Genomic DNA, 18,860 nt, shown 5'->3' on the forward strand with positions numbered 1-18,860 from the left:
GCCGATAATAAGATTAGCTAACATGCCACCATAATTAGATCGTTCTCGCCAATAGGCTTTGAGTGGAGTTTTGGCAGCTGTAAGTGCAGTTCGTAAAACAAAATGTCTTCTTTTCACTACCTATCAGGCCTATTTCTATGCACATGCCAAAAAAATGTTATTTGGCATACTAGGCGGCATGGCAAACTATTTGTGCCATTATGGGAAAACCAATAAGTGACTGAGTTTCTATCGAGCGATATTCATAATATCGCCAGCGATAGAGTTTGTAACGCTGGCGATGTTCTTTCTCTCGAGCGATTTAAATAATACCGCTGGTGATATTATGATTATCGACCAGTAGTTATTTTGCAACGGCTATTTTCTCCCAAATGGTTCCTATATATACGCTCTTTTACTTCTTCAGATAACCCACCCATACTTCTACAGATATTTCACCAATTTCCTTTCTTATATTCTCAATTTTAGATTTCATAATCATCAATGTCGAGATCCAATGAAGAGAGGAATATTATTATGAATCGGATCAGATTACAGCAAGAAAAGTATCGTAAGAGGTTGCAAGAACTTGATGATGAGGAAGCTGAAGATAATAAACTAATAGAAATTTTGATGTACATTAAAACTTAAACTCATACATGTGATACTTGCTTATGTGTTTTGAAAACAGAATTTCGAGTCATATTTATAGGATGAGATACTTGCAAATCAAGTTAGGTTTTGGTTTTCTTCAAAACAAGTAAAACTCGTAAAAAGAATTTCCCACAAATAAAACTCTTAAGAAAATGTTTTTGGAATTAATTTCTTAAAGAAAAATTCGCCAAAAATAAATACGAGTAGAAGAGGAACTTGGTGCATGGTATACGCGCATGGGCATGGGTCGAAATATGTATTTTTCGCCCAACCCGCTCCACCCACATTGTTTTACAACATATCCATGAGCACATGCTTATATAGTGGAGCACCTCTTTAGTTTTCCATAATGTGGGACTAAAGGTTCCATTTCATTCACTCAAAAATGAGTGAGTATCCTTAGACTCTTATGTCATGAGATCAAACCACACCAAAAACAAAAATACATTTATCAAATAACTCATTTTCTCCGATACATAGGAATAGGCCTCATGAGTTAGAGCCTCAAGTTATGAAAACTTTAATGGAAGTACGTACTTCCTGTGCATGTCTACCTTGTTGGTCTTGCAATACCAATCTCCGTTGTACACTTGAGGATGACCGTGACACAACAGAGACCCATAACAATATGAACATGGAGCTCCATCACCGTTACTTGAAATGGCCAGATTTTCAACTCGAGAACACTATCATGTACGTGTCCTTTGGTAGTTTTATATCAGCTTCAAGTGAACAAATAGATGAGATTTTGGTTGGGTTACATGACAATGGTGTTCGATACTTGTTAGTTTCACGACGTGGACAAGGTCACACTAATAACTTTGTTGTTGATCATGTAGATGTTGAAAATGAGTTGACTAATATTTGAAGTTTTGTTTTGTCGTGGTGTGATCACTTAAGGGTACTTTGTCATTCCTTGGTAAGGAGTTTCTGGACACATTGTAGGTGGAAATCGACGCTTGAAGGGTTTTATGCAGGTCTATACATGTTTACCTTTCCAGTAGACTTAGATCAAAAAGCATTAAAATCAAACTAATTGTGGATGATTAGAAAATTAAAATGAAGGTCGCAAAAGAGGTTGGAGCAAATAAATTGGTTAAAAGAGAGGAAATTAATTTCGTTTAGATTTATTCGTGTTCAATATTTTACTTATTGGACTAAAAACAATAGTCATTACCATTCAACATAGTATGTGGGTGATGACGTATTTAATATGTGACATGATAAGTTGGTGTCAAAGTACTATCAGCAAATATGTCCCATTTCAATTAGCTAATCTCATTCACGTGTAAAATCTGGCTAGATGTTAACTCTAGGGTTAACAGGAATTTGGACCACCTATACGATAAAGAGGTCTCCAAACTTTCATCAAATTATATCCCTCTTATTTATAAAGACTAGTTTCACGTTCAAATAATTCCCAGTTTAAGATTCAATTCTCAATAATATCTAAACTTTGCATCTCTTTTAACGTTGCAGCGCACTATCGCATGCGCATCACATGTTGCTATTTCATATGGTAGTGTTGCATTCAGATAAAATTTTATAAACACTCCCAAACCACTCATTATAATACCCATTCTACATATTATAATACTCATTATAATACTTATCTCATATCAATCTTCTTATTTATATGGAGTCATCTAAAACCGAACAAGAGATTAATCCTATATTTATGATATCTAAGATCTAACCACTCAAATGGTAGAAACACTTAATTTATCCACAAATCTTCCCTCAACTCTCACTGAACTGATATTCATTGACAAAACAGTGGTTTAAGCTGAACATGATAATAATTGGAAGTGGTGTATGGTTGGTTACATTTGCAGTGAGACTTTGGTTTCAACATCTTCGATTAGACATCATATCTGTTCTCAATGGGCTTGAGCTCAAGTTCCTACTGTCACAAATTTCAGTGGCTTGAGAAACAAAATGCTGATACTTTTTCTTTCCGAAACTAATTTTGACAGGGTAAACGAGCAACTTCCTTGGTTTTCTTGCGGATATATCATAGTTCTCAGAGTTGTTCCTCCTTCAATATTGGAAGTAAATTGTGAAATTTCGTTTGCTGAAGAACATATGTGGCTCCAAAAGAATGTTCAGAGTTTGAAAATTTACAGAAGCTCGCGTACTAAATGGATGAGCTTGTTGATGCAAAATAACCTTATGGTAATCATCCTGTCAAGAAGAAATGTTAAAGTGTGTGTTCCTAATATCTCTATTTGAAGAGCCTTACTAGCAGGTATTCCTTTAGTTACCAGAGGAAGAATTCAACCTTTAGAATATGTAGTAATCTTTCCATTAGCATGTAAAGCTTTCTTCATGATCCGACTTATATTGGCTATTGGTATAAATATTTATCTTGTCCACGAACATTAGGCCGGGGACTTTGTTCTCCACTTTCATGACTTCCACCACATGGACTTGTTGGACCCTCTGACGTAACCTAAAAGCAACAACATAATTATGAAAACCCCAGTGTTTGTCGAAACCTAATTTTCGTCAAACCCTAAACTGAAGAAAGTTTCAGAGAGATATAAAAGTATTACAGAAACAAAATTACATACCTTTAAGAGATAGAGAGTTTGTATTTGGCGCGAGAGGAGAGAAACGATTGAGTTGCTGCGATGAACTTCTTTGCTCTGAAATCGACATTCGAGAAGAGATATTGGAGACGATGACTAAGATGTTTATTAACCAGTAAACATATTAATCTAAACCATTCATTACGTATTTATAAGCCTGCCTTGCCTTTTCAGAATTTCATGTTTTGTTTTATCTTTATTGTTTACCCTTATGAATCACATTGTTGGATTCACCTACACTGTGAAGGGTTTGATTGGGTGAGCTAGGGGGTAACACTGATGCGGACACGGTGACACAGCGCAACGCGGGCGTGGATGTGGACACGAATAAATTCTCAAAAAAAAAAAAACTAGGACGCGGACACGTTATCAAATTTCTAACATTTCCCACTAAAATTTGTATATTATGAATATAATGCTCGACAGTGCTAATAAATTTTTGACAAATAACAAAAATAGACAAATATACTAATGAAATTATATATATGCAAAAAAATAGCCATTTTTAGAATGTTACTGATATTTTTAGGTGTCGGACACGAGACCAACGCGGACATATGACCATTGTAGGCAATCTGTGCTTGCTCGTAGTTTCGTTATCTTTTGTCTCAGAGAGATTCGAGTAACCTATTAACATTTGGCACAACGACGAAAGAAGAACTGAAAGTATAAGTGGGCTAAAAGGATAAGATTAACCGAATACTAGATTTCTAGGAATCGTTAAAAAAACTAAATCTAAAAATACATTTGTACAAATAAATTTAGGATAGGTTTTAGAGATTCACATATTGATCCGGGAGTGAGGGTAAATACCTGATCACCACGTGTCAACATCTTAATAGATGGTATCACGACAAGATAATGAGATGAGAGCATCAAATCATAATACTCTGAAAGGTGATTTTGTCTAAATCGAGACGTCTGCTACAACGCTACATGTATAACGCGTGTGAGGAGTGGTCTAATCAACTCAGACGGTCAAGTCTAAAAAGAAGGAATGCATTTAATGAAGGATCATAAAAGGCATGGCCGAAGGTACATCGTATCAAAAGACTCGGATGATATATACTACAACCCGAGGATGGTGCAGTACAAGGCCTCTTAAGAAGGAGCAGTACGATAATGCACAATACGAGGCAACTCAGAAACAGAACCGAGCAAGGCATCACGAGGGATAGTATATATTTCGTTCGAAGAAATGAGCTGGGAAGCTAAGTTGGTACAGAAGAACTGCATCTTGCGGGAAATCCTGGGAACTCGGACATTGAAAGGAGCTCTGATACGGAGAAGGGGATTGGGTCCAATCTGGTCAACAACTGGGAGGGAAGATGTACGACAGCTCCACGAGATCGGGTCACACCTTTACGAGTCTAGTCTGTCTATAAATACCAGTCCATGTAGAAGGAAATGGGCATGTAATCTTAGATGGTATTTTTACAGAGAATTCTAGAGAGAGACTTAGAAAAAAGGAGAGTGAGAAGCTTAAGTGATGTTTGTAACTCTTTCAAGGGTAAGACCTTAATCAATAAAAAAGATAGTTTCTTTCCCGTGGATGTAAGTCTTCATGGCCAAACCACGTTATATGCTTGTGTTAATATTTACTTTGATGTTCTTTACATCTTATTTATCTTTGAATCTTGAATTTTGTAGTTTTATAGTCGTTAGATCTACTTGGGTGTAACCATCAGAAAAGATGCATTTACATTTTGGCGCTAGAAATACGGAGGTATGAAGATTTAATCTACCTATCTCGTAAAGCTCTATAGTGTTTTCATGATCTTTCAAAGAGAAGTGGTTTTCATGCCACTGTATAGAATTCTGCAAACTCATGAGTAGATCTCGGACGCAACACGACCGGTGAAGTCTTGAAGAGCCTCAGAAACACCAGATCTACACCTTTTTCATCCATTTTGTTTAAGATTTTTGTTCTTCTAAGATTTCCGGTGCCTTCCTAAAGACGCTCAGGAGAGTTATAGATCGGAGTGAAAATGGAGTCTAACCCACTTCAAAGCAACACTCAGGCGATCTCCTCAGTGAAAGAGATGGGAAGAAGTTTAAGTCGGCGAACTTTATAGATAGAAAATCATACCATGAAAGTCGAAAAGACAAACTATTCATGGTGTTTTTTATCTTTCAAGAAACTCAAGATAACCCATAATCTTCTTCTTAGAAATCTAACTCTAAATCAAGGGCAAAGGTTAGTGAGTACATAATCATTCATCAAACTCAAAGTTTGTTCAAACCAAAAGTTTCAATATGTTGAGAAATATTTCCTAAAATGGGAAAATGTGCTCAGTCATCATAACTTGGTTTTTTCCCATTAAAGGTACGACGTGTGGAAGAAGGTAGTTTACTCGAAAAGTGAGAAAAACAAAACACCTTTTTCTGTCACTAAAACTTTATGCAAATGGGTAATGTTTTAACATCATCACATATCTCCAAAATTCACTACAGAGTCTTCTTGTACTAAAACTTTCTAGTCTGAACTATGACTTAGTAATTGCAATGACCTGCAAACTTAGGTTCCCACCTTTATAAAAGAAAAGAAAAATGAAGCATTATTGCATATATCGGAGGTACGATCCGCTCGCACGATCCAAGGTGAAACTGACGGAGCCCAACCCGAAGGACTAGACGAGATGGAGCCAGACGAGACTATCCAAAGCAGTGTACTCTCAGGAGAGGGACAGCCCGATAACCAATATCGGGAAGGGTTGACAGAAAACTCTAGCTGTGACGAAGAGGGAAATCTATTCTAAGGACAGGGCGATATTCACCTAACTCAACCAGGAGATTTGAATCATTTGCCAAGACAAATGGTAAAAAACGAGGAAAAGAAGGATGGCACTTCTAACCTCGGTGACACCACTGCAACTCTTGCAGCCATTATGAAAGCGCAAAAAACGCAGGAGGAAATAATGAAGAAATTGGAACGGCGTAATAGGATACTAGAAAGGAAAAATCGTAAGCTAAAACGCATAACAAAGAAAAAAGTGCCACTCACTATCATGGAGTAGATCCCATAGGAAGAAAATCCTTTTGAGAATCTACAAGATGATGAGCGAGTCCACATCCCTAACACCTCAAACAAGGAGATAGAGGATCGTTTTCCTAAGGGAAGCAGAAGAGTATTCAACAAGGAGGACAGTCTGTTCGAGGGGTCGTCCGATGTCGATCCCAAGCACAAACGAGAAAAGAAGAAAGAAGACGAAACTAAAACTAACTGCGTGGCCGAGAATCCCGCAGCTCTAAACCCCAAACGAGGGGAAACTTCAAAGTCAACTCGCTCTAAGATAGTGTCATATGTCGAACAATCCGATGAGGACTCAGGGCGGTCAAGGTATCTTCACACAGAAGATTCATTCCCTCCTGAAAGGGAGCGAGGGCGAAGGAAGAAGGCTGAATCGAGGCATATTGACGATCAATTACAATCCCGAATCTGCAGACTCAAAGCGATGTGCAGAGAGGCTACAGGAAGACAATAAGGCCAAAAGTTGGGAGAGGTAATGCAAGAGGAAAAACAGACTCCCCTAGCGGAGAGTCTATTGGCTCAAACGTTTCCAAGGAAATGCTCACTCCCAACGTTCGCAACTCCCTTCAGCGGGATCGGAAACGCGATTGAGCATCTCAGGTCTTATCGAATAACATTGACACAATGGAGTCACTATGATGTAGTGATGTGTAAGTTATTTCCAAACAATATAAAAGACGAGGCCCTAATGTGGTTCAATAACTTGCCAAAAGAATCGGTTAAGTCATTCTCCCACCTATTCGAGTTATTCATGGAAATATACATGCATAACAACCGAGTCAAACCAAAGATCGACATGATTTTCCAATTATCTCGAGGACCAAATGAGTCAATCCTATCCCTGGTAACTCACTGGAGAAAATTATGTGCCGAGATCGGAAGGGTCCCAGAGGATTATGCGATCTTGGGCTTCAAAACAGTGTTCGAAACTATGCCACCCTGCCTAGGGAAATTGAGAGAAATTCAGGAGGACTACATAGCCCTTGAAGAACTCCAAGATGAGACCTATGATAAGTTGGTCAAAGGAAAGAGTAGAGGAGCGAATGTGGTAGCACCAAAGAATCCTCATACACAAGCCCGAGGAGCAGGGCGATCCAACAACGGATCTACAAAGTTCGATAAACATCGAAGTGGAAAGGGTGAGATCAAGCCCATCAAAAGAAGGGAAAGTTTGTAGACCCAATCTACATGAAACTAAACACTCCCATTCCGAGATCTTCAAGAAGATCAACGGTAAGTATAAGATTAACTTCATATGGAATAGAGGGCAACATCCCGAGCACGCTAAAAACAGAATAGATTTCTGTGAGCTTCACCAGTTTTTACAGCCATCCAATAGACTCATGTAAATATCTGAAGAAGATGGTGCAAGATATGATTAATGACGGAAAGCTCCAAGAGTACATGATACGGGTGTATCTGTACTCCTTTAGGGAACTTAGTTTACCTCAAGCTAAGTTGAGGGAAGAATCCTATTCTAGGCAGGAATCCTTGTTTAGGCAGAATTCCTAGTTAGGGAAGAGTTTTTTTTTAGGCAATACTCTTAGTTTAGGAAATATATTCCTAATAGAATTCCTTGGTTGGCTGAGTACGATGAAGGCTATAAATAAAGGGCTTTGGATAATAGCTAAGGACACAGATACTAGGCACACAAAACCTAAGAGAAGCTTGGAACAATACTTGTGCAAGCTAGCAAACAGTTTAAGGTTGATCCACTGTTTAGAGAGATTGTGAGCGTAACAAAGAGAGAAATGTAATTGTTTTCTTGTTCATAATCTAGAGAAGATATTTTCTTCGAATTACTACTTGTGTTCTGTTTTCTAAGTTTCTCGTCTATTATTATTCTGAATTCCGCCTTTATAGTAATAGCTACCAAGGTACAAAGATCAATATGTATCAAGTTGGCATCACGAGCAAGGTTAGATTTTAGGGTAAATTCATGTGGTTTATGGTTTTCACTAGATCTCTCTACATAAAGCTTGGTGAGGTACTCGAGAAGCTAGAAGATGTTAAGAAAACAAGGGGATCAAGGATGACAAAGTCAGATGACGATCCGAAGGAAGGCGAACCATAAACTATGGAAGAAAAGGTGGCTACGCTGCAAACATACATGAAGTCAATTCAAGTTACCCTTCAGGAGCTGAGTGAATGTATTCGTTCTCATACACCTAAGACGAAGATGAAGAAAAAGATTACACCTTCACCTGAAGCTTTGGAAAAAGATGATTCTGAAGAAGAAGAAGAAGAAGATGAGGATGACGAAAAGAAGAAAAGTGAGTTCTTAAAAGTCCTACTTCAACTAAACCTCATGGTAAGAATCTGAAAATTGATTTTCGTGTTGATATTCCACTTTACGATGGAAGTGTCGATGTAGAAAAATTGGATGATTGGATTGAACGTCTAGAGATGTATTTTTCTTGTAGTGACGTCATGTCTGATGTAAGGTTATACGATTTTAACCCTAAGATAAAAACCACCATCAACATTAAGTCCCCTGCTTAGCTCGGAACAGGTGCATTGTTGCGAGGTAAGCATAAGATGGTGACAGGCCAGGACAAAATCGAAATGGCAAGTCATGAAAAGATGGTCAGGAAGACCCGACTAACCTTTTTCGAGAGGTAAGGAGAATTCGTGATTCTTGTGTTGGCGGCCTTGCGTAAATTCTACTCGTGGTGTTGCTAGCTAGACCTTGATAGAGGCGGTTGCTGGTTGAGATGCAGACTGTCTGCTTGGCTTGGTCACGCGTCATCTTGGCTGGGATAGGAAACGCGGAGGTGCTGGATTAGCGAGTTGTCGGTGTTGGTGCAGCTTGAGCGGAGCCGCTGGCGTTGGTCGGCTTGGAATGGGAGATGCAGGCATTGGTCAGCTGGGAATGGGAGCCGCAGGCGTTGGTCTACTTGGAATGGGAGCCTCAGGCATTGGTCGGCTTGGAATGGGAGTCGCAGGCGTTGGTCGGCTTGGAATGGGAGCCGAAGGTGTTGATCGACTTGGAATGGGAGCCGTCAGCATTGGTCGTCTTGAAATGGAGCTGCTTGCTTTGCTCGGCTTGGAGTGGAGCTAGCCTGAGTTCCTTGGGAGGATGACAACTGGATTCAGTTCCGTGAAAGGATGACGACCGGCTTCAGTTTCATGGGATGATGGCAACTTTGTCTGAATTAGGGTTTGGCATGCTGAAACCCTAATTAGCGCCCTTTACTAGAATCGCTGTAGAATTCTCGTACGAAATCGGATTTTGACGGTCAGCCACTCCATTCTGAACAGAAAAGAATTTCCTATCTCCCATTGAGGGAATATTTAGATTTTGAGCTCGTTCGGGAGGTGAAAACAGCTCGACAGTAAAATTCAGGAAGAATTGCGGTCCCGTGGAATGATGGCAGCTTGCTTTAATTCCGTGGGAAGATGATGACTTGCTTTGGGAAGATAACAACTTGCTTCAGTTCCCTGGGAAGGTGATGACTGGCTTCGGGAAGATAGCAACTTGCTTCAGTTCCCTGGAAGGTGACGACAGGCTTCGGGAAGGTAACAACTTGCTTCAGTTCCCTGGGAAGGTGACGACTGGCTTCAGGAAGATAACAACTTTCTTTAGTTCCCTGGGAAGGTGACGACTGGCTTCGGGAAGGTAACAACTTGCTTCAGATTTTAGCATGCTGCAACCCTAATTAGCGCCCCTTACTAGAATCGCTGTAGAATTCTCGTACGAACTCGGATTTTGACGGTCCGCCCCTCCATTCTGAACGGAAAAGAATTTCCTATCTCCCATCGCGAGAATATTTAGGTTTTGAGCTCGTTCGAGAGTTGAAAACAGCTCGACAGTAAAATTCAGGAAGAACTCGGGAGGGATGTTGCGGACCCGGCATAGTCGCGCCCAGTCATCCATTTCATGGAGAAAGAAGGAATCTTTATTTTGTTCAAACTCTAGAAACTTCGTCCGCATGAAAAGAGATATTGAACTTCTTCTGTTTTTTGTTGCTCGTCCGGATCCGTTCTTTCGTCTGCAGTGTCTCTCCAATGGATTCCAAAATTTATCAAACTCCATTGCATTCTTGGGACGGATGGATGTGGTTGCGTTTTCGGTCCATCCTTGATTTTAGGTTGTTCAGTGCCTGGATCCTCTGATCGCGATGACAATATGTTGTGGATGCTTGTATTGGTCGAAATCTTCCGGAGACACTGGATGAAATAGATGAGTTGGGAGACGTTTCATTGGCGATGTGCTACTATCAAGTCTTCAAGGACTTGGTTCCAGGTGGCATCCTTCGAACCATTGATGTGATTTGTAGATAGTGGTAAAAGTGGTTCGATTCTCAGACTTGTGAAGGATATTAATTAGACTTAAATTCTAATACTAAAATAGAAAACTCACTAAAAATTATAGTAAACTCAATCAAAGATGATATCAATACTAAAAGAAACACTGAGGCTAAGATTCCACTATTTTCCAAATTCAAAGTGATTAAATCAATACTTATATTTGTGCAATTTTCTTGTTTAATTTGATTCTAAAATATTGCAACAAGTATATTTTCAAAAGTAATAATTGTAAATACCAAGTATGAAGCATCAAAAGTATTAAAACTAAGCCTACTCCATCAAAATAGATCACAATCACTCAAATAAAAATCATATTCAATAATAGTTCAAGGAAAATAATCATATAATTATTGAAAATAAAAAGATAAAATAGAATATACCACTTTTTGTTGGAAAAATAGCTTCCTCTATCGCCTCAGCAATGAGGTTTAGCTCCTCATATTAATCATGATCTCAAAATATGTGTTTGTTGCTCAAAAGATGATTAAAAGAGTGAAAAGTAATAACACAGACTGTTTGCAACAATGTATCGGTGTTGCAAAACAACTGTTATAATGGAACTGTTACAGAAAAACTGTTGCTTTGTCACTGATTTTAAGACCCTAGAATAAGACTCCCCTGAACAGCTTAATGTTCTTCAGCTGTTAAACAACGACACTTTTCTGCGACTGTCTACCGAGGGTCAATGTTCTTCGCGTTCTTCTTCTTCAGCAGCAGCAGCAGCTGAAACAGAGTTTGGTAAAGCTCTGATTTCTTTTTCTCTGGATCTCCTTAGGTCCCCAAACTCTCGAAACCTCTTCTATATGACCCAAGACATCTATTTATATCAAAAATACCGATTAAATCTCTCTCAAATCTTCCAAAATCTCTTTCCTTCTCTTCACGGCCAAGTTGCGACAATTTCTTGTTTTAGGATTTCTACGCGTTTCTGAGATTTCCTTTTTATTCTAAACTCTTCCTTAGATAGATACAAATCTTTTGGAAGGTTTACAGCGCTTTAATCCCTCTAAAATTCCCTAAAACTGGTCACACACGTGACTTTCCATATTTTCTTGTTGTGAGAAAAATCCGTCGATTGAGCCCATTCTAATCGATTTAAACACCCATATCAGATTCCTAGACCCATAAGGAGTCTATCCTATGAAAATCAGAGGTTTAATCGACCTCAAACTCCTTCAAATTACGATTGCCAAAACTGCTCTTTAACTGCACTTTTTCCCGCCAAAAACCTGATTTTTGAATGTTGAAGATGGTTGCCCCTTATCCAGAGTAGGGGTGCGATTAGCAACTGCCTGGAAATGGGATTCCCCTTAGTAATTAGTTTACCCCTTATCCAAAGTGAGAGTCCGAATAGCAAATGTCCTCAGGGTGCTTTCCGACAACTTTTCGAGCCAATTTTTTCCAAAAATGTTTATTGGCCAAAAATACCTACAAATAAATAAAACACCATAATAAGTACAAAAATGATCCCTAACAACATATAGAATCGAGACAAATCGGACACAAAAATGTGTCTATCAACCATCTTCTGAATCTTGGACTATCGTGTGGAGTGGGATGTGGTGAGCAGTCCCCAGTTATGCTTCTGTTAGATCCGATGGCTTGGCCGAATATGTGAATGTATCTTTGTAGCGTGCATTTGGAGTCTTCGGTGCACATGTACGGCTTCATGTTGAGAAATTCCTGCGGCTCGTAAAACTTTGACAGTGATGATGTTGAAATCAGAAATAACTAGGTTGAGGGGAGTGAAAGCGTCCATGTTGGTAGTCCCCGTGTGTAGCCTACTTTCATTGCATCGCCTTGAATCCACGTCCACGGGATTTGATATAAGCTTATCGTACTCTTCTGGATGTGACGCTGGGGTGATCAGAATATCACATGATGAAATATCCTGGATAGTGAAGTGGTAGGGATGAGAGAGTTATGTTGTTTATCATGGCCCCCTATGTTTCTTCAAGAAAATGTTTCAGCCGCGTCTCTGGAGTTATCTCATGAGTCTTTGATGGTCGTCGGGATGGACTGCGATGAGCAGTCCCCCGTCGCATTTTTCTTCAGTTTCTGAAGTTGTTTTCCTCTGAGCAGGCTTGGGATCCTCCGCGGCCTTGTAAAGTGGTGAAGGCGTCTTATGGTCAGATAGGTGATGATTTTCTTGCGCTGCACCCTTGAAGAGTAGATGACCTTGTTGTGTCTATGACCTTTTGGTTGAACGTGTCTTCTGAGCTTTGACAGTGAAGGGATTCCGTGTATATCCTCAGTCCCCAAGTATGTTTTACATGTTTCCATCTTGTATGGTCAGTGGGTTGACCATGATAAAGACATCACCATCGTACGTTCGTACAGGTGATTTTGTTACTTCTTCCACGTGTAACTTAAAATATGGAGGAGTACAGGTTACTTTTGTAATGATTACTGTTTTGGTGAAGCTCTGGCTGGTATCAACAAATGATCGGCAACAGTTCTTGGTAGAAGATGTAACCAGAAGAGACTACATTGTCGTGGTAACAAAGTAGGTTGGATGGAATTGTATGGGCATCCATGGAAGTAAAAGGATTGGCTGGACGCGTAAGCGAGTAAACTGCCCATGATCACGAGTTTTGGCGAGATGGATCAAAAGGCGGTCGTGACTACGAAGGTTGGCTGGCTGCGACCATGATCCTTGACATGGGGAGCGTGGTGGTACGACTCTTTGCAGGAAGAAACGGCGTTGAAGCATCTTCGACTCTTGGAGAGGATGTTGAAACTTAAGGAGCCAAACGCTGAAGCTTCGGCTTCGGATTCTGGAGCAGCTTATGGAGAGAATGTTGAAGCGGAGCGGCTGCTTGAGCGACCGTTGAAGCGGAGCGGCTGTCGGAGCGAACGTTGAAACGGGGCCGCTGCTAGAGGACGTTGAAGTGAAGCGGCTGTTGGAGCGAACGTTGAAAAGGAGCGGCTACGTTAATAAGTGTGCTGTCAAACTGGACGCTCTTCAAGCGAAAAATGGTTAGGAGTCCCCAGTTCCATCTATCAGTCGTGCTTTCCAAGAGAGGTTGGGGTTTGGGAACGACTTATCTGGTTGGAAACAGCTGCTTCCCTGATGCAGTGCGGTTGAGGGCTGCGAATATGTCTTGACGCTGCGCCTACAAAATCTCACATAAGTGTTTCCTCATAGACTGCACGATTTTGTGGGCGAAGTCCCCGGAAATCATGCAGCTCCTGACAGGAAGAGAGTCTTTGTGAACTCAGGGGGGTTGCTGATTTTCTTTGCTTCGATTTTGGAGAAGTCGTTCCTGATCTTTACATGTGATGATATTAGATTGCTGATTCCCTTCTACTGGGCGTTCAAAAGGCAACGCTGGAAGGACGCGAGCTGCTGGCACTGGAAAGATGCAATTGTTAGCGCTGGAAGGATGCAAGCTACTGGCGCTGGAAAGATTCAAGTTGTTAGCGCTGGATTGGCTTGGAATGAGCGCTGGCTTGGCGTGGACGCTGGCTTGGATTTGGTATGGTGCGGACTGTTGGCTGGGCATGGCGCGGACTGTTGGCTTGGCACGGTGTTGTCTTGGCGTGGTGCGGACTTGTTCTTGCGGGCCCAGTTTCCTCTTTCCATACGTAGCTCAAATAGGAAATCATTTCCTTATTCAAATTCCAAAAGTGTTATGCGTATGAAAGGGGTTGGCTCTCCTTTTTATCTCGTATCTTTGTTCTCACGTCCTGGTGTTAGCGGTAGCGCGGTAGCAATAAAGTGGGCAAGCGTATTCCAACTATGTACTCCATCATTTCTCTTTTAATTTTTTTTCTTGTTCTGGGGAAAATCCTAGCCATAGGTATTCCTTCCATGAATCTGTAGAAATATTGTTCTTCTCTTCGAATATCACTGTAATAGCGTCAGTTACCTCATGAATAGTGACTGGAAGTCGTTATTATGGAAAGTAGGTACATACGGGTAGGTGACTGATTCCACGAGGAACTGGGCGTTAGGGTTTCTCTGAGATCCAAAAGTTGCAGGCCAAGGTGACCGAAGGTCCTTCTGCGAACGTGGTCAAACAACAAGAAGCGGAGGTCGAAAGGCTGTCCAAAGAGTTGGAGCTGAAACAGGCGGTCCTCCAAATGACGAAGGACGCCTTCTTCGAGAAGAGCAAAACACCGTTGAATGGCTTCCTTTGAATGCACTTCTGTCTTCTGAAATTCTTATGTTTCGTTTTCTTTTTTAAAGGCAAATGAAACACCTGGCTTTATGGTTTTGATTTTCTGTATTTTTGGGTTGATAGACAAGTGTTACCTATGAGGGTTTTGGATTATTATTCGGGATGAACTGTATTAGGATGATGCCGTTTTTGGTTATGATTATAAGTGACACAAACATCCCAGGGAAGATATGGAACCATGAAAGTTGCGTGTCCGTAGATGACATGGGATGAAGCATAACATGGCTATCGGTTTTATCATTCCCGTGAAAACTTGAAATAGTAAACCATGTATTTTGTCTAGGCAAGACTTACTCGGTTTTTTGGATCTGCTAACAAAAAATGAGTCAGGTGCAAGTCCAAGTTTTGTGAGAAGCACCGCAATTGTGGAAAGTCCCTAGTCGTTCCCGTGTCACTTGATAATCGAGTCGTTAATCCTTGGGATGATCGTTTGCTTTTAACCTCTGGGTCGCCCCTTGTCGCCTCTTGTCGCGTCATGACTGGTAATTGGGTTGTCTGGTAACTGAGTCGTCGATACATGAGCGGATCGTATCGGTTCGTCTGGTAGCTGACGTTTGGGTCGAAGTATGAGATCGAGGATTGAAAATTGACATTGTAACCGAAAGACCAATCTCCCACAGTGGTCGCCAATTGTTTGAGGGTGAAAACAGTTTCTGCTGGTTTCGGTAATTTCGTGTGATGTGGGTGAGAAACAAATCTAAATCTTAAACAATGTACTGCAAGGGAGTACTTTAGATTAGAGAGATCAATCTGTATAAGACCGGCCTAAACCAAGAAATGCCCGTTCCAGACTTGCTTCGGTCACAAAGTGGAGGAGAAGGGTTGGTTTTGGGGAGGGAAGTGATAGACACATTTTTGTTTTTAATTTGATCTCAATACTATATATTGTTGGCACTCGAGTTTGTACTAATTTTGGTGTTTTATGTGTTTGTAGGCACCTTTGGAAAATAAACATTTTTTGGAAAATTCGGCTCGAAAAGTTGGTAAAAGCCCCGGAGGACACGTGTTATTCGGACTCTCACCGTTGGATAGGGGCGCCCCCTTTCTTCTTCACATTTCAAATAATCGAATTTGGCGGGAAATTCTTTCACGTCTGCATGAGTTTTGGATTCGAACTCTCGGGCAGTTTTAAAGAGATTCAACAATGTAAATCATTTGGGCTGGACTTGGTAGAGCAAAACAGCGTTAGTTTAATCAATTGGATCAACTGAATTGGGCTGGATCGAGTGAAACGGAGCTCAACAGGGAACTGCAGTAAATAAGAAATATTTCATCGAATATTTGATTTGATGCGTATTGCATGGGACAAGATTTTCTTCTTTACTCAACAAAATTCGTCCCTATCAAATCAGGATAAAAAAGGAAAGACAGCTTAGAAGACGCAAAGAAGAGAAAGAAAATATTCTCGTATCTGCCAGTTTTGAAGAGAAATTATATGGAGTTAACTCGAAATATTTCAATGCCTGTCGAGTATAAAAAGGCATGTTGGGTCGATTAGGAAAGGTGTGGAGAGTTGAAGGTCGAAAGTTGGGAGTAGAGAGGAGAGCGCTGCAGAGGAAGAATCCACCATTTTTCTCTGTTGCTGCTGCTGCCATTGATGAAGATGAAGAACACGAAGAATAGACAGCCAAAAACCGTCGTTCTTCAACAGTGACAACGACCAGTTCCCGTGGATCGTAGTCAGCTACGCAGACAACAGCAGTAATCTTTTATCGTTCTTTGTAACGGTGTTTGCAACAATTATAAACGTTGCAAACACCCGATTTTCATCATTTTCTCTTTATTTCATCACTGTGAACCATTTTTGAGCCATAAATAATTATTTTGAGAGCATTTTTACTATGATGAGTTAAACCCTAACACTGGGACAACGGAGGAGGCCAAGCTTCATACATGGGTAATTTAATTAATTATTTTTAAGACTTTTGCATTAAAAATTAATTGAAATATGATTTGATTAAATTGGGTGTTATTTGATTAGATGGGTCATGCTTAGCTTAGGTGATTTGATGTTCCATTCTTAACATTTACAATCAATTTTTTGAGAATCTACTTTGGCAAAATAAGAGTCCATATAACTTATGTTTTGAGCGATTATTGTCGAGAATAATTCATTGAGCCCTATTTTATGAAGATTGGCCGAATCATTATTCCCAGTTCCTCTCACCATTGTTAATATTTTTGTATATATATTTTTATTAAATCTAAAAATTCCATTTCCTTCACAAGTCTGAAACGAATCCTATTTACTTCAACGACTCTCAAAAACTTGAATCAGGAAGCGAAGATAGTGTTGAGACCAGAATAGTTGATTCTGGAAGAGTAGTTGTTTTTGACTTGTATCAGAAAATGGGAAGCTAACATATGGGAAAGCTAGCAAACGTTTTCTGAGTGTTGTATGCTCCCTGACCAGAACTTGTTGTTCGGTGGAAATAGGTAATGCCTATTTATGTTCCATAAAATAAAGTGTTTCACCATTACTCCCTGTATTTACTAATCGCCTCATCCTTATGACACTTTCTAATAACGAGCGTAGTGTACGCCGCACGCTGTAAACCGTTAAACCAATACCCAATGAGCATCCCCCAGTTTGTGACATGTGTTGATGTCTCGAGTGTTTTCGTGGAAAACATGTAGCATGTTGTTGTTGTCTGGCAAGTTGAGCTTGGAAGACTTGCCGGCTCGGTGGTGACCTTCAACGATCGAGATTTTGCATCTTAAGAGGAAGGTGGCCGTTGATTATTGCAACCTTTCGTTTGGTAGCCAGTGGCATAAAAGTATGATCAGTATGGCTTTAATATGGCTCAGTTTAGGCGCGGCCAAAAGTTAGGGTTTTGGCTTTGTTTAGGCGCGACCAAATTAGGGCCAAAGGTTTCCATGCGTTAGCTGGTAACCTTGGACGTCTAAGATCTGCATCTTAGATGAAAAAGTGGTCGTTGATTGTTGCAGGCCTTCGTTTTGGTAGACGCATAGGGAAGGCCGGTATGGTATGGCGCGGCAAGGTGGTTGGCATGCCATTGGCACATGTGGCATGGCATGCCTTGGCGCGGTTTGGCGTAGCCAAAACTAGGGTTTTGGTCCAAAGGTTACCATGCGTTGTTTGGTGACCTTGAACGGCTAGGATTTGCATCTAGGATGGAAGGGTGGTTGTTGATCGTCGCACGCCTTCGTTTTGGTAGCCGCATGGGGAAGGCCGGCATGGTATGGCGCGACAAGGTGGTTGGCGTGCTATTGGCACATGTGGCATGGCATGCCTTGGCGCGGTTTGGTGTGGCCAAAATTAGGGTTTTGGGCCAATGGTTACCATGCGTTGTTTGGCGACCTTGGACGACTAGGATTTGCATCTAGGATGGAAGGGTGGCCGTTGATCGTCGCAGGCCTTCGTTTTGGTAGCCTCATAGGGAAGACCGGCATGGTATGGCGCGGCAAGGTGGTTGGCATGCCATTGGCACATGTGGCATGGCATGCCTTGGCGCGGTTTGGCGTGGCCAAAACTAGGGTTTTGGGCCAATGGTTACCATGCGTTGTTTGGAAACCTTGGATGGATAGGATTTGCATATAGGATGGAAGGGTGGTCGTTGATCGTCGCACGCCTTCGTTTTGGTATCCGCATAGGGAAGGCCAGCATGGTGGGGCCAAGGCCAATGGCGCGGATGGCTTGGCATAGTGGGTCCAAGGGTTTGGTATGGACGGCTTGGCATGGTGGGGCCAAGGCAAGGTGCGGTTGGCTTGGCATGGTGGGGCCAAGGGTTTGGCATGTCATTGGCGCATGGTGCGGCTAGCATGGTTGGGGCCAAGGTAAGGCAAAGTTGGCTTGGCATGGTGGGGCCAAGGGTTTGGCATGCCATTGGCGCATAGTGCGGCTATCATGGTTGGGGCCAAGGAAAGGTGCGGTTGGCTTGGCATGGTGGGGCCAAGGGTTTGGCATGCCGCATGGTGCGGCTGGCATGGTTGGCATGCCTTGGCACGGAGATGTGGCTGGCATGGTTTGCCATTGGCACAGTGGTGCGGCTGGCATGGTTGGCATGCCTTGGCGCGGAGATGTGGCTGGCATGGTTTTCCATTGGCACAGTGGTGTGGCATGCCTTGGCGCGGAGATGTGGCTGGCAT

Source organism: Papaver somniferum, chromosome 11, assembly GCF_003573695.1.
Source record: "Papaver somniferum cultivar HN1 chromosome 11, ASM357369v1, whole genome shotgun sequence".
Taxonomy (NCBI): Eukaryota; Viridiplantae; Streptophyta; class Magnoliopsida; order Ranunculales; family Papaveraceae; genus Papaver; species Papaver somniferum.